We start from the raw sequence: 15,549 nt of genomic DNA, 5'->3' as shown, positions 1-15,549 counted from the left end.
GGTTTCTCTGTGTAGTTTTGCGCCTTTCCTGGAGCTCACTTGGTAGCCCAGGCTGGCCTCAAACTCACAGCGATCTGCCTGGTTCTGCCTCCCGAGTGCTGGGATTAAAGGCGTGCACCACCACCGCCCAGCCTGTGTTTCTATTTTTTCATCCTTTATTTTATTTACCTAAATACTCAAACAAGGGGCTTCTTTTTAAATTTTTAAATGGTAATCACATTGTTGAGCTCCCAAAATTTGATACATTTAGATTTATTGATAATGGATTAATATTTAACTTTTTAAAAAAATATGCAAATTTAAAGTGGGGTTGAATTTACTCAGAAAATGACATTATTAAATGATTTTAAAAAAGAAAACGTTTTAAAAAAATTTCAACAAAAGAAAGACCATGCCTGGAACTGGAAACCTACCTAACTACTCAAACTCATGAAACCATTGTTACTGGGGGAGAACTTTCAACTACTAAATTACTTAAGCACCATAACACTAATAATAATCTACAAATATTTGTCCTTATACACACACATAACTTTGGTCTTCATCCCTCTTCAAGGAAACTACTCTTTTTAACAGATAAATACCATTACAGAAAACCACAACCAAATAAAATGCAGGCTCTGGGGACACTATAGAAGATTGGACAAAAACCTGTAAAAAAGCTGGGTGGTGGTGGTGGTGGTGGTGGTGGTGGTGGTGGTGGTGGCACATGCCTTTAATGCCAGCACTCGGGAGGCAGAGCCAGGCAGATCTCTATGAGTGGGAGGCCAGCCTGGGCTACCAAGTAAGTTCCAGGAGAGGAGCAAAGCTACACAGAGAAACCCTGTCTCTAAAAAACAAACAAACAAAACAAACAAACAAACAAACAACAACAACAACAACAAAAAACCAAACTAGTAAAAGGCAGAGTATATCAGGGAGTTTGCTGTGAGATTGTGTCTCCTAGGAATGGAGAAATTACATCCACAAATCTCACCTACATGCCCTCCCAAACATGAGTGAAACCTTAAAAGAATTCAATTTGTGATTACTGACATTATAATTATTTTAACTATTTTAATTATCTTGTGGAGAATCTGTCACAGAAAATCTTTCTGCTACAATCTTTGGAGATGGTTCAAAGAGACTGACATGAAGAAAATGGAGGCCCATGGAACCCTTTTTAGTGACAATAATTAAGAGGATAGTGATTATCCCTGGGAAGCATCACAGAAGCATTGTGTGAGAAATAATACATAACTTAAATATATAAAAATTCAAGTGTTAGGGCTCAACTAGGACAGATGCAGAAGCAAACCTATGCAGCTAAAAAGGTTTGACAACTCAGAAGGGAGGAGGAACTGAAGGTTGCCACAGCAATAGCCCAGGGAGCAAATAAACAGATAGTCCGAAATTTTAATGTTGTAAGTGCAAATCAATTCTATATTTTTGCAGGTAAGAATCAAGAATCTTTAGTTCTTGCTCTGGTACAAAAGGAGAATATTCACGAATTCTGAAAGTCTCCTAACTTATACTGGAAAGTTAGATGTCAAATTATTTTTGCATGAAGTCATGTTTTCTCTGGAAAAAGACATATGCCTATCATGTACAAGTGGACATGCAAATACAACTTGTGTATGTATTGTGTGTGTGTGTGTGTGTATGTGTGTGTGTGTGTGTGTGTGTGTGTGTGTAGGTGGTGTATTTCTGCTTCCAAATCCTCTAGTAATTTGTATTTCAAATGCATCCATTTATCATTACTGTAGCTGAAAGTTTTCCTGTGCCCACCCAGCTCCTGCGTCCTCCTGGTCCCGCAGCTGTTCAGACTCAAGTGAACAGAAAGAGGCTTATATTAATTATAACTGCATGGACATTAGCTCAGGCCTACCCCTAATTAGCTCTTAGACTTAAACTCAGCCCATCACTATTAATCTATATGTTATAACGTGTTCTTTGGCTTTACCTGTGTGCCATTACATGCTGCTCCCTGGACAGAGGACTGGTGTCTCCTGACTCAGCCTTCCTCTCACCAGAATCATCCTTCTCTGTTTATCCTGCCTGTACTTCTTGCCTGGATACTGGCCAATCAGTGTTTTATTTATCAACCAATCAGAGCAACACATTCACAGCATACAGAGCTATATCCACAGCACTTCCCCCTTTCTTTTTTTTCAAAAAGGAAGGTTTCAACTCCAACATAGCAAAATTACATATAATAAAATAGTTATCAAGCAAGAATTAGAGTTACAATATCCAGTCTATTTATATTAGGCAAATTCAAAAAAAATATTCTATTTATCCTATATTTATGAGTCTAAAGTCTCATACCCGATTTATCCTTTTCATAACCAAGAAAAATTATAACTAGCTGGTCTTCAACTGCATCAAAGACCCCAGAAGAATACACTACTACCTAAGTAAACAGGAAGAGCATTGTAAGAAACTTCCCAAAATCCTGAATGACAGAGACAGCTGCCTGCCTGAACAGTTATACAAGGTCTTCTGTAATATTAGGGCATCTATTCTTCAGCCAACAGGCCTAGAGTCTCTCAATTGCTTCTCTCTGTGTCCTCTAGAATATCTGGCAGTTTCTTCTCTTGAAGCAGGAACCTGAAGGACCATCTCATCTTGCAAATTCAGTGGTCACCTTCCTATGGGTCTTGCATGTCCAGTTGATATAACATTTTGTCAAGCAGTCCAGGCAAGAACAGTTTCTTGGCCAAATGGCTATTTTTGCCAAGAAGAAGATAAACTCCATATGGAGTGTTTTTGACGCCTATCTTTCCCTTTGAAGTAAATCATTGCTGCCAGAAGCAGACATGTCTCACTGTCCAGAAAGTCAAAGTTTTTAAAACATTTTAAATGCCATATTCTGTAGGTCTTTGAAGGGTTTGAAGATTACCTACCTAACTGAATTCTATCTATAGAAACTTAACATTTCTATAAGTTTGATCATCATAGAAGACTAATTATTAGTCTCTATTTCTTAATTATCCATTACAATTTAAATGAGTTACACAAACATAATACCTTAAATAAGAGTAGAAATATATATATATATATATACATTATAACAAAATTAACTTTAAATTTGTATCGATAAGCTAAAATCGACACCAATGAAAAACATTTTATGACCAATAACAATTTGTAACCAACAACCTAAACAAAGACAAACATTCATAATAAACTAATTATAAGTACAAGATGCATTTTTGGGTTTTGAGAAGGTACCTAAACAATCTGAACGTGTCTCATAAAAATGTATTGCAATAGAGTGTGAAGCAATGCAGGTGAAATGTTTCCATAAACATTGACAGAATGTTTGCCTACTATCAACAAAGCTTCTGGTTCCATGCTTAGAAACCTACAAACTGGGTATAGCTGCAAAACCCTGCAGTCCCAGCACTCAAGAAGGGGAGGTAAGAGGAAGTCCAGAACTTCAAGTTCATAGTCAACTATGTAGCTAGTTAGAGGTCAGCCTAGGACACAGGTGACCCCGACTCATGGAAAAAATGCAAGCTAAAATTACAGGTAAAGTGTTTGTGATAGTACCCATAAGTCAAATATGGAAAAATCAATTCATACCCAGTAAGGACAGTAAAATTTCTGTGAAAAGAAACCCTCCAGGCATTAGCTAATATTTGCACCCCAAATGCTGGAAATTATTAAAAACTAGGTTATAAAAAATCTGTTTTCCTCATCATATTAATATTTTACTTAAAGGCAGAATTTTAACAGGGCATTTTTCAAATTTGTGTATAGTTTGATCCACAAATATAAGAAAAAAAAGAGCTTTGTAGAAAATATAATAGATCTGAAAATAAACATAACTAATTGAATAACAAGTTTATTTTGCAATCTTGAAGGGAGTAACTAACATTCTGAAACACAAATAAAATGAAAGAAAAGAAAGCAGGATGAAAAAGAGAGGGAAAATAAAAAAAGAGATTTTATCTCTATTTTATCATGTGTTTTTTTTCAAATGTGTAGCACACTCAAGCTGTAGGCTACTTCTGATTTTTATACATAAAGAAATTCTGAAGAAACATAATATAATAAAACAACCCAGTGTTTCACATTAGATCACAAAGTATCACAGAACAGATTAGTGTGCAAGCAGAGGCTTCCAGACAATGTTTACATGTTCAAATAACTACTGTTCTTGAAACAAAGATATCTAAACCAGAAGACAGGCTGATTGAAGTATTTATAGCTCGCCATCACCCATTATTATCATCATGGGTTTAGTTCAAGGTAGTTTTGTACTAAACAGAAAGAAGATTTATCTCTCAGTTGAATGAGCTACTGTCCCTCACCTAGAAAAGCAGTGCACAGAGATACTGCTCAGAACATCTGCATTTGTTACAAACAGGATTCATGTTATCACACACAGAAATCACAAACAATGTGACTTTCATCCTGACAGACCATTAATCAAGAGATAAAACAATATTACAACAAAGTCCAGCTAAGAAGGAATAGAATTGTAAAAGCTACTTTCCATCAGGCAATCAATTTATGATCCACTTTGTGATTGACAATGGAAAATGGGAAATGCACCTCAAGGATGTCACAAGTAATAACCAAGAAAAAAATAATGATACATTCATTATTAAAAATTCTGAGTAATTTTGGGATTTTTCTGAGGTAAATAGTATAGAACTAAGCCTGAAGGCATTAGCTTTCATTGGTTGTAAATTATTCCAGGTACATCAAAGATAAGAATGACTTTCTTCCTTTACCTGAGTAAAACCACGGCTTTTAATATAACATCATTTTGGTAAATAACAAATTTTCTTAGAGGATCTCAATGGGAACTTTTCCTTCCTGGAAATTGGATTCTCACACAATCTTCTGTATCTATATCTTCCTCATGGTAGTTCCCACTGATATTCTTTACACTTTCATGAATTTTTTATGTGATGACATTGGTGTGTGTAGGTTAGCTACAGAACTAATGTATTCCCTCAGAGTAGGCAGGGATAATTTTAAAGCTAGGCCCTAGGGGCAAAAACAAACTATGTAGTAGAGCAAAACTAACATGTAGAAACATAAATGAGAACACAGGGGGGAAGGCTGATGAAGAGGAGAGGGAAAAGGAAAAGGGAAAAGGAGAGATTATGTTAATGTATAACATTTCTATTGTTCTTTAAGATTAAATCCCAAATTCCTATCTTATTCCAGTATGCTTCAAAATACACTATTTTCTTTTAGATTATGTTAATTTCTGCCAAAATAATCATGACTTAGGTTTTGGCTGACTAATCTGGGTCCTCTGCAAGAGCTGTATTCACTGTGTACTGCTATACCATCTCCGCAGTTCTGATGTTATTCCCTTAAGGTTTGAGTTCCCAAAAGCTTCAAGGAAAGGGACTTCCCATTCTTAAAATGTAAACAATGTATAGTAAATCAGCATAGAATAAAGTGATGAGGATAAAAGAACATAACCAACCTCAGAGAATCAAACCTAACATTGACTAAGAGTATTTTTGTTCTTGTCATTATCACTCATGTGATACTCCCAAAAGAGTTTTGGCAGAGAGGTATTTACAAGTTACTAACATTAAAGGAAATGCTTTCTGCAGAATTCATGGTTATGAAGCCATGAAGTGTCTCTCTTCCTTTTTCTTCAACATGATGCAAGATCAAGGCAAAAAGGGGTAACCCATGCAGGAACTTCACATCTGCAGTCTCTGCCTCAATATCTGTGTTGGGGAAAGCAACAGACAGCCAAAGTGTTGGAGCAGCTCACAGGCCAGACACTTGTATTTTCCAAAGCTAGATACACTATCAGGTACTTTGGCATCCGGAGAAATGAGAAGATTGCTGTTCACTGCACTGTCCATGGAGCCAAGGCAGAAGAGATTCTGGAGGAAAGCCTGAAGGTGCGAGAGTATGAGTTATGGAAAAATAACTTCTCAGATACTGGAAACTTTGGCTTTGGGATTCAAGAACACATTGATCTGGGCATCAAATATGACCCAAGCATTGGGATCTACAGTCTGGACTCTTTTTTTTTTTTCTTTTTTGGTTTTTCAAGCCATGGTTTCTCTGTGTAGTTTTGCGCCTTTCTTGGATCTCGCACTGTAGGCCAGGCTGGCCTTGAGCTCACAAAGATCCGCCTGTCTCTGCCTCCCAAGAACTGGGATTAAATGCGTGTGCTACCACCACTTCTATGTGGTGCTGGGTAGGCCAGCCTTCAGCATCGTAGATAAGAAGCACAAGAGAGGTTGCAGTGGAGCCAATCACAGAATCAGCAAAGAGGAGGCCATGGGCTGGTTCCAACAGAAGTATGATGGGATCATCCTTCCTGGCAAATAAATTTTATCCAAAAGGCCAATAAAATAATTATCTCTGAAATGTAAAACAACAACAACAACGAAGAACACATGAAGATGCTTAAGTCCCAGAGGCTTTTAGGGACAGGTGGTGTAGTTGGAGTTTTTCTCCAGTCTTCCTGGGACCCACAACCACTCAGACCCAAGTAAACACACAGAAACTTATATTACTTATAAACTTTATGGCCATGGCAGGCTTATTGCTATCTAGTTCTTATATCTTAAATTAAACCATTTCTATTAATCTTTAAGTTGCCAAGTGACTTGTGGCTTACTGGTATCTTAACATCTTACTTCTCATGGCAAAGGCAGCTGACAATTCTCCTGACTCAGCCTTCTACTTCCCAGAATTCTCTTCTCTGCTTATCCCGCCTATACTATACTTCCTGCCTGTCTACTGGCCAATAAGCATTTTATTTATTTATCAATCAATCAGAGCAATACATTCACAGCATACAGAAAGACATCCCTAGCACTTCCTCTTTTCTTTTTTCAAAAAGGAGGTTTTAACTTTAACATAGTAAAATTATGTATAACAAAACAATAATCAACAATTATAGTTACAATATCTAGTCTATTTGTAGTATCTACTCTATTTGTATTTGGCAAAATTAAAGAAGATATTCTATATATTCTATATTTCTGAGTCTAAGGTTTCATATCTAACTTATCTTTTATCATAACTAGGAAATTATAACTATCTAGTCTTCAACTACATCAAAGACTTCAGAAGAAAATATTACCTGAGAAATGGGAGAAGGACACAAGCAACTATTGGGAATCTTGAGAGAGTAGACAGAGACAGCTAGCAGCCTGGACAGTAATCCAAAGTTCCTCTGTAAAGTTGGGGCATCTATCTTCAGCCCACAGGTCTAGAGTCTCTTAGTCACATTTCTCTGTGTCCTGTAGAATGTCTGGCAGTTTCCTCTCTGAAGCAGGTACCTGAAGAACCCTTTTGCCAACCAAAGTTCAGTGGTCACCTTCCTATGGGTCCTGCATGTCCAGTCAATCAAACAGTCCCAGCAAGAACAGTTTCTTGCCCAAGTGGCTATTTTTGCCAAGAAGAAGATAAACTCTATATAGAGTGTCTTTGATGCCCATCCTCCTCTCTGAAGTAAATCTGGTGCTGCCAGGAGCAGACATGTCTCACTGTCCAGAAAGTCTAAATTTTTTAAACATTTTAAATGCCATATTCTGTAGGTCTTTGAAGTGTTTGAAGATTGCCTACCTAATGAAATTATATCAATGTATACCTAGAAAACTTAACATGTCTAAAAGTTTGATGATCATAGAAGACTAATTATTAATCTCTATTTCTTAATTATCCATTAGAATTTAAATGAGTTGCAAAAACATAATAACTTAAATAAGAGTAGAAATATACATACAGTATAACAAAATTAACTTTAAATTGGTATCAATAAACTAAAATCTATACCTATGTAAAACATTTTAAACAACTTGCTCTTTAAAAATAGGCTCAACAATCTACCCTTTTATCCTATCATATCTGTATCCTATATTTCTATATCATATCCCCCTTTCTTCTTTTAGAAAGATATTGACTATGACCAATAATAATTTGTAACCAACAATCTAAACAAAGGCAAACATCCATAATCCATTTTTGGGAATGTGGGCATAGTTTTCAAGGCTACTTTCTACTTATACAGGGTACTGTATTCTTATGGTGATCCTGAGAAAATTAAGAATTATGGTCAAGTCCTGATTGTAATAGTCTGTGAGGCTGCACTGTCTGAGCCAGTTGCCTTGAAGCCTTTCTGGATGTTGGATCAACTAGACCATGGTGTCATCAGAGACCTTTCAGGAGATCTTCCTTGGTCAAGCCTGAAGAAGATGCCCCAAAGTTGCAGAGAAAACTAGGGTGACTGTCCAGGCAGCTAGCTGTTTCTGTCAACTATCATTTTTTGGACTTCCTCTTTTACTAGGCAATATTATTTCCTTCTTGGGTCTCTGAGGGAATTGAAGATTAGATTCATCTACATATTACTGCAATTTGTCTTTTGCCATCTTTTATTTCTCTTCATATAATTGAATATTTGTAAATTTTTTATAGCAGAACTAAACCCTCTTCTAAAGATTTATGATTTAGGTATAACAATAGAATTTTTATTTTATTTTATTTTACAATACCATTCAGTTCTACATAACAGTCACAGATTCCCTTGTTCTCCCCCTTCCTGCCCCCCTCTCCTTCCCCACAAGCTCATCCCCCATTCCCACCTCCTCCAGGGCAAAGCCTCCTCTGAGGACTGAGATCGACCTGATAGACTCAGTCCAGGCAGGTCCAGTCCGCTCCTCCCAGATTGAGCCAAGCGTCCCTGCATAAGACCCAGGTTTCAAACAGCTAACTCATGCAATGAGCCCAAGACCTGGTACCACTGCCTAGATGCCTCCCAAACAGAACAAGCAAATCAACTGTCTCATCTATTCAGAGGGCCTGATCCAGTTGGGGGCCCCTCAGCCTTTGGTTCACAGTTCATGTGTTTCCATTCATTTGGCTATTTGTCCCTGTGCTTTATTCATCCTTGGTTTCAACAATTCTCGCTCATATAAACTCTCCTCTTTCTCGCTAATTAGACTCCCTGTGCTCCACCAGGGGCCTAGCCGTGGATGTCTGCATCCAGATTCCTCAGTCCTTGGATGGGGTTTCTGGCACAACTATTAGGGTGTTTGGCCATCCCATCACCAGAGTAGGTCAGTCCCGGTTGCCTCTCGACCATTGCCAGCCATCTATTGTGGGGGTATCTTTGTGGATTTCTGTGGGCCTCTTTAGCACTTTGTTTCTTTCTTTTCTCATATGGTCTTCATTTACCATGGTCTCCTATTCCTTGTTCTCCCTCTCTGTTCTTGATCCAGCTGGGATCTCTAGCTCTCTTTCTCTAGGCCCTCGCCCTTCATTGCTCCCACTCATGTCCAGATTGTTCATGTAGATCTCAGCCATTTCTCCGTCATTGGGTGATCCTCGTATCTTTCTTGGGGTCCTGTTTTCCAGGTAGCCTCACTGGTGTTGTGAGTGGCAGTCCAGTCATCCTTGTTCCACATCTAGTATCCTCCTATGAGTGAGTACATACCATATTTGTCTTTCTGAGTCTGGGTTACCTCACTCAAGATGATATTTTTCTAGATCCATCCATTTGCCTGCAAACCTCATGATGTCATTATTTTTCTCTGCTGAGTAGTATTCCATTGTGTGTATGTGCCACAATTTATTTATCCATTCTTCAGGTGAAGGGCATCTAGGTTGTTTTCTGGTTTTGGCTATTACAAACAATGCTGATATGAACATAGCTGAGCAAGTGCTCTTGTGGTATGTTTGAGCATTTCTTGGGTATATGCCCAAGAGTGGTATAGCTGGATCTTGGGGGAGATTGATTCCCAATTTTTTAAAAAAGCACCATATGGATTTCCAAAGTGGTTGTACAAGCTTACATTCCCACCTGCAGTGAAGGAGAGTTCCCCTAGTTCCACATCCTCTCCACCATAAAGTGTCTTCAGTGTTTTTGATCTTAGCCATTCTGACAGGCATAAGGTGGTATCTCAGAGTTTTGATTTGCATTTCCCTGATGATTAGGGATGTTGAGCAATTCCTTAAATGTCTTTCAGCCATTTGAGTTTCGTCTGTTGAGAATTCTCTGTTTAGTTCTATAGCTCATTTCTTAATTGGACTGTTGGTCTTTTTGATGTCTAATTTCTTGAGTTCCTTATATATTCTGGATATCAGTCCTCTGTCACATGTGGGGTTGGTGAAGATCTTTTCCCATTCCTTAGGCTGTTGCTTTGCCTTGTTGACCGTATCCTTTGCTCTACAAAAGCTTCTCAGTTTCAAGAGGTCCCATTGATTGATTGTTTCTCTCAATGTCTATGCTACTGGTGTTATATTTAGGAAGTGATCTCCTATGCCAATGTGTTCAAGACTACTTCCTACTTTCCCTTCTAGCAGGTTCAGAGTAGCTGGATTTATGTTGAGGTCCTTGATCCACTTGGACTTAAGTTTTGTGCACGGTGACAGATATGGATCTAGTTACAGCCTTCTACACGTTGATATCCAGTTATGCCAGCACCACTTGTTGAAGATGCTTTCTTTTTTCCATTGTACAATTTTGGCTTCATTGTGAAAAATTATATGTTTATAGGTGTGCGGGTTAATGTCAGGGTCTTCAATTCAATTCCATTGGTCCACATGTCAGTTTTTATGCCAATACCAAGCTGTTTTTATTACTGTAGCTCTATAGTAGAGCTTGAAGTCAGGGATTGTGATGCCTCCAGAGGTTGTTTTATTCTACAGGATTCTTTTGGCTATCCTGAGTTTTTTGTTTTTCCATATGAAGTTGAGTATTATTCTTTCCAGGTCTGTGAAGAATTGTGTTGGTATTTTGATGGGGATTGCATTGAATATGTAGATTGCTTTTGGTAAAATTACCATTTTTACTATGTTGGTCCTGTCTATCCATGAGCATTGGAGATCTTTCTATTTTCTGACATCTTCTTCAATTTCTTTTTTCAGGGACTTAAAGTTCTTGTCATATAGTTCTTGTCCTTCACTTGCTTGGTTAGTGTTACCCCAAGGTATTTTATGTCATTTGTGGCTATTGTAAAGGGTGATATATCTCTGATTTCCTTCTCACCTTCTTTGTCCATTGTATATAGGACGGCTACTGGTTTTTTTGAGTTGATCTTTGTATCCTGCTATGTTGCTGAAGGTGTTTATAAGCTTTATCAGTTCCTGGGTGGAATCTTTGGGGTTACTCAAGTCTACTATCATGTCATCTGCAAATAGGGAAAGCTTGACTTCTTCCTTTTCAATTTGTATCCCATTAATCTCCTTATGTTGTCTTACTGCTCTGGCTAGAACTTCAAGTACTATATTGAATAAGTATGGGGAGAGTGGACAGCCTTGCCTCGTTCCTGATTTTAGTGGAATTGCTTTGAGTTTCTCTCCATTTAATTTGATGTTGGCTGTTGGCTTGCTGTAAATTGCCTTTATTACCTTTAGGTATGTTTCCTGTATTTTTGATCGCTCCAAGACTTTTATCATGAAGGGGTGTTGGATTTTGTCAAATGCCTTTTCTGCATCTAGTGAGATTGTCATGTGGTTATTTTTTCATTGACTTTGTTTATATGGTGTATTATATTGACGTACTTTCGTATGTTGAACCACCCTTGCATTCCTGGGATGAAGCCTACTTGATCATGGTGGATAATTGTTCTGATGTGTTCTTGGAGTCTGTTTGTCAGTATTTTATTGAGTATTTTTGCATCAATGTTCATGAGGGAGATCGGTCTGTATTTTCTTTCTTTGTTGTATCCTTGTTTGGTTTAGGAATCAGGGTAATTGTAGCCTCATAGGAGGATTTTGGTAATTTTCCTTCTGTTTCTATTATGTGGAACAATTTAGAGAGTATTGGTATTAACTCTTCTTTGAAGATCTGGTAGAAATCTGGGCTGAAACCATCTGGTCTTGGGCTTTTTTTGGTTGGGAGACTTTTAATGACTGTTTCTATTTCCTTAGGGGTTATTGGACTATTTAAAGTTTATCTGGTCTTGCCGGGCAGTGGTGGCACACGCCTTTAATCCCAGCACTCGGGAGGCAGAGCCAGGTGGATCTCTGTGAGTTCGAGGCCAGCCTGGGCTACCAAGTGAGTTCCAGGAAAGGCGCAAAGCTACACAGAGAAACCCTGTCTCGAAAAACCAAAAAAAAAAAAAAAAAGTTTATCTGGTCTTGATTTAACTTAGGTATGTGGTACCTATCCAGAAAATTGTCCATTTCTTTTAGGTTTTCCAGTTTTTTGGAGTAGAGGTTTTTGAAATATGACCTGATAATTCTCTGGATTTCCTCAATGTCTGTTATGTCCCCCTTTTCATTTCTGATTTTGTTGATTTGAATTCTCTCTCTGTGTCTTTTGGTTAGTTTGGATAAGGACTTGTCTATCTTGTTGATTTTCTCAAAGAACCAACTCTTTGTTTCATTATTTTTTTGTATTGTTCTCTTAGTTTCTATTTTATTAGTTTTACCTGTCACTTTGATAATTTCCTGGCATCTATTCTTCCTGGGAGACTTTGCTTCTTCTTGTTCTAGAGCTTTCAGGTGTGCTGTTAAGTCACTAATGTGAGATTTCTCCAACTTCTTTATGTGGGCATTTAGTACTATGAATTTCCCTCTTAGCACTGCTTTCATTGTGTCCCATAAGTTTGGGTATGTGATTTCTTCATTTTCGTTGATCACTAGGAAGTCTTTAATTTCTTTCTTTCTTTCTTCCTTAACCCATTGGTGATTCAGGTGAGCATTATTCAGTTTCTATGAGATTGTAGGTTTTCTGTAGTTTTTGTTGTTGTTGAAATCTAACTTTAAACCATGGTGGTCTGATAGAACACAGGAGGTTATTCCAATTGTTTTTTATTTGTTGATATTTGCTTTGTGGCCAAGTATGTGGTCGATTTTAGAGAAAGTGTATGATTTAGGTATAACAATAGAATTTTTTATTTTTTATTAATTGAAACTTTCAGTTTGAATAAGTTTGCCATATCTATAGTAAAATGTGATCATTATTCTAATATTGAAGCTTTTACTAACAGTAGCCCACAGAGCAAGAATAATTACTGATTTACAAATATGAAAAGAATACCCTTTATAAATTTGGGTTGTAGTAAACTTGAATTAAGAAATTTGAGTTTGCCATAAGGTTACTGAAAGACCTGGGAGATGAATCAGTTGGTAAGGTGATGTGCGTGCAAGGGTGTAGACCTGTATTCAGATACCCCAACCTTTTTGAAAGCAGGGACTACACATTGGAGGGCATGGATGCTGAGGTAAGTAGATCCCTGATGCTCACTGTCAGCCAGTGTAGTTGAAAGGGTGAGCTGTAGCTTCAGTCTGAGAATGTGTCTCAGGAACAGATTAGAGAGCAATAGAGGAAGACACCCAACCTTTAGTCTCCGCATGCATGCATGTACATGTGCATATGCACAATCACAGTTGAATAAACACATATACAAGGTACAGATGCACACACAATGGCATATATAATAATCTACATATTTGCTAAACTTGCATTAACATGATTCTATGGCTTGACTAAATGAGTTCAAATGTCACTTTTTGCACATGTATATTTTGTTAGCAAAAAGCTGATTTTGTGATTGCAAAATTTTATATTATTTTACTGCTAAGGACTAAATAGAAAAATAATTAATATGATTACTTTCAATTACAATTTTTACATTTCCAGTAATTGACTTACATTGCAATTGATTTTTTTCTGGAAATTAAAGTAGGAGGTGGATGAATCTCAGTTTTTAATTTCTGAAGTCATAAAACACGTAAGACAAACTTTAATTCTACACCTTGTTAAAGTACATTAGGGGTAGAATATATTTAAAATTTTAGAATATATTGAAAATACTTTCAAATGCTATAATTTTAAGATCCCTTTTACAATAATATCCTACAATAAAGAATAATTGTTTGCTATTAATGAACTTAAAATCTAAGGCTAGTCAGTAATATTATAAAATACCTTTATAGCCTGTGATTATTTCACATCCCATTTTCCATTCCAGAAATATATCAATAATTCTTAAACCTAAGTGAGTTTATAATTTTGTTGTATTTCTCTGATACAAGTAGAGCTTGTGATTATCCTAAGTTTAGTACTCAGTGGTAAGATATTGATCATATTTTTTTTCTTTCATTATGAGTGGTCAATTTATTTATTTATCTTTGAAGAATATTGATATAACAAATTTATGTTAAGTATAAAAAAAGAATATTTTACTTGTGTGATTTATGAGTGAACAGTGACTCTGAAAATAGTGATACCAATGCTGAGATTTGAAGAATGAAAAGAAAATTAGATAGACTATTACAGAAATGCACAAGTTCAAAAACAATTGTTGTAAGTGCTAGAATGAAAATGGACTGTGACAAGGATTTTGCTAACAAGAGTAAAACAGCCACACATAGAGCAAAGCATTGTTCGGAAAGCACCATTCTCATTTATTTACCTTGAATCTTTATCAGAAGTTGTTTCTTCTAAAAATGCTTTGACTTCTTACGTGAGCCCACAAAATAACGAAACACTTGTGTTTTTCCTCCAGTTTGAGTCCGTCTTCTTTGCCTTACATCACCTGCTTATATCTGCATGTAGTCGTGTAAATCACCCAAGACACATCAGTCTAATTTATCCTCTTTTCCTTCAGTGCTGACAGCTCAGAGAGAAGTCGTTGTCACAAAATTGCAGTCACCGTGGATTCAGGAATTAGCGTAACCAAACTATCAGGACAGAAAAACTCTGTCCAGATGAGGGCAGTTATAATGGTGATGATGTACCCAAAGGCAAAAGCAGCCATCTCCTGAGACACAGACTATCTTTTTAAGAGATGACAGTGACAAGGACCACATGACAGAATTATAATTGAGTCATACATCTACCTGACACCACCTAGACCAGAACTGCTTAAGTATACAAATTGTTGCCTCTTTGCCTCAAACTTTCCTCTACCTTAGCCCAAAGCTATTACCAGGACTACAAAGGTGGACTTGTATCATTAAAATCTTTTTGTTTATTCATCTTTCTGAAGAGGCTACAAAGAATAAATACCTTTCTGCCCTTTACAATGATTTGTCCCTTTAATTAATATACTTACTTCCCTATCTAATTAACAGTTGATGATCTACAATTTTCCTGACAATATTTTACCACCATATTGTTCTGTTCAGATCTGTACTCTTCTTCAATCAATTGAGTTTTGCCATTTGAACCTTTTGTCAGTTGTTAAGAACAACTTTTAGAAAGAGTTACAGTCATGCATTTTAGTGACACAATTATTTCACATCATTCGGCTTGTCCTGCTAATTCCTCAATATGTCCATAGACAGCTCTTTCTGCACATGAAATTTCATGGGATGTCATTTCACAGCACTCCAAGTCTTAAATTCCTTTCTTACCTAATAGAAAAAGAAGAATCTAATAAACTCTAATTGCCTATCATTTCTACTTTTAAATTACAATATACATCTCAGTAGGCACAAGCAATCTTTCTCTTCATATTCGGTACAACTGAAATGAGATCCTAAATATCAAGTTCTATTCCTGAAATATGACTGCCACTCATTTTCCAGAACATATTTAATGTGCAGAAAATAAAATGACATAATCATCTACCATTATAACACTACTACCACCTTCTATGTATCATCTAATTATGT

The 15,549-nt window shown here is 36.8% G+C and overlaps 1 pseudogene; it reads left to right on the top strand.

The window, feature by feature from the left end:
• The first annotated feature begins 5,616 nt into the window (after positions 1-5,616).
• Positions 5,617-6,322, top strand: LOC102918700 (large ribosomal subunit protein uL5-like; annotated as a pseudogene).
• Positions 6,323-15,549: the final 9,227 nt, after the last annotated feature.

The sequence above is a fragment of the Peromyscus maniculatus genome, chromosome 9 (assembly GCF_049852395.1).
Source record: "Peromyscus maniculatus bairdii isolate BWxNUB_F1_BW_parent chromosome 9, HU_Pman_BW_mat_3.1, whole genome shotgun sequence".
Taxonomy (NCBI): Eukaryota; Metazoa; Chordata; class Mammalia; order Rodentia; family Cricetidae; genus Peromyscus; species Peromyscus maniculatus.
Note: the sequence above shows the minus strand (reverse complement) of the source record. Positions and strands in the feature narration are given on the sequence as shown.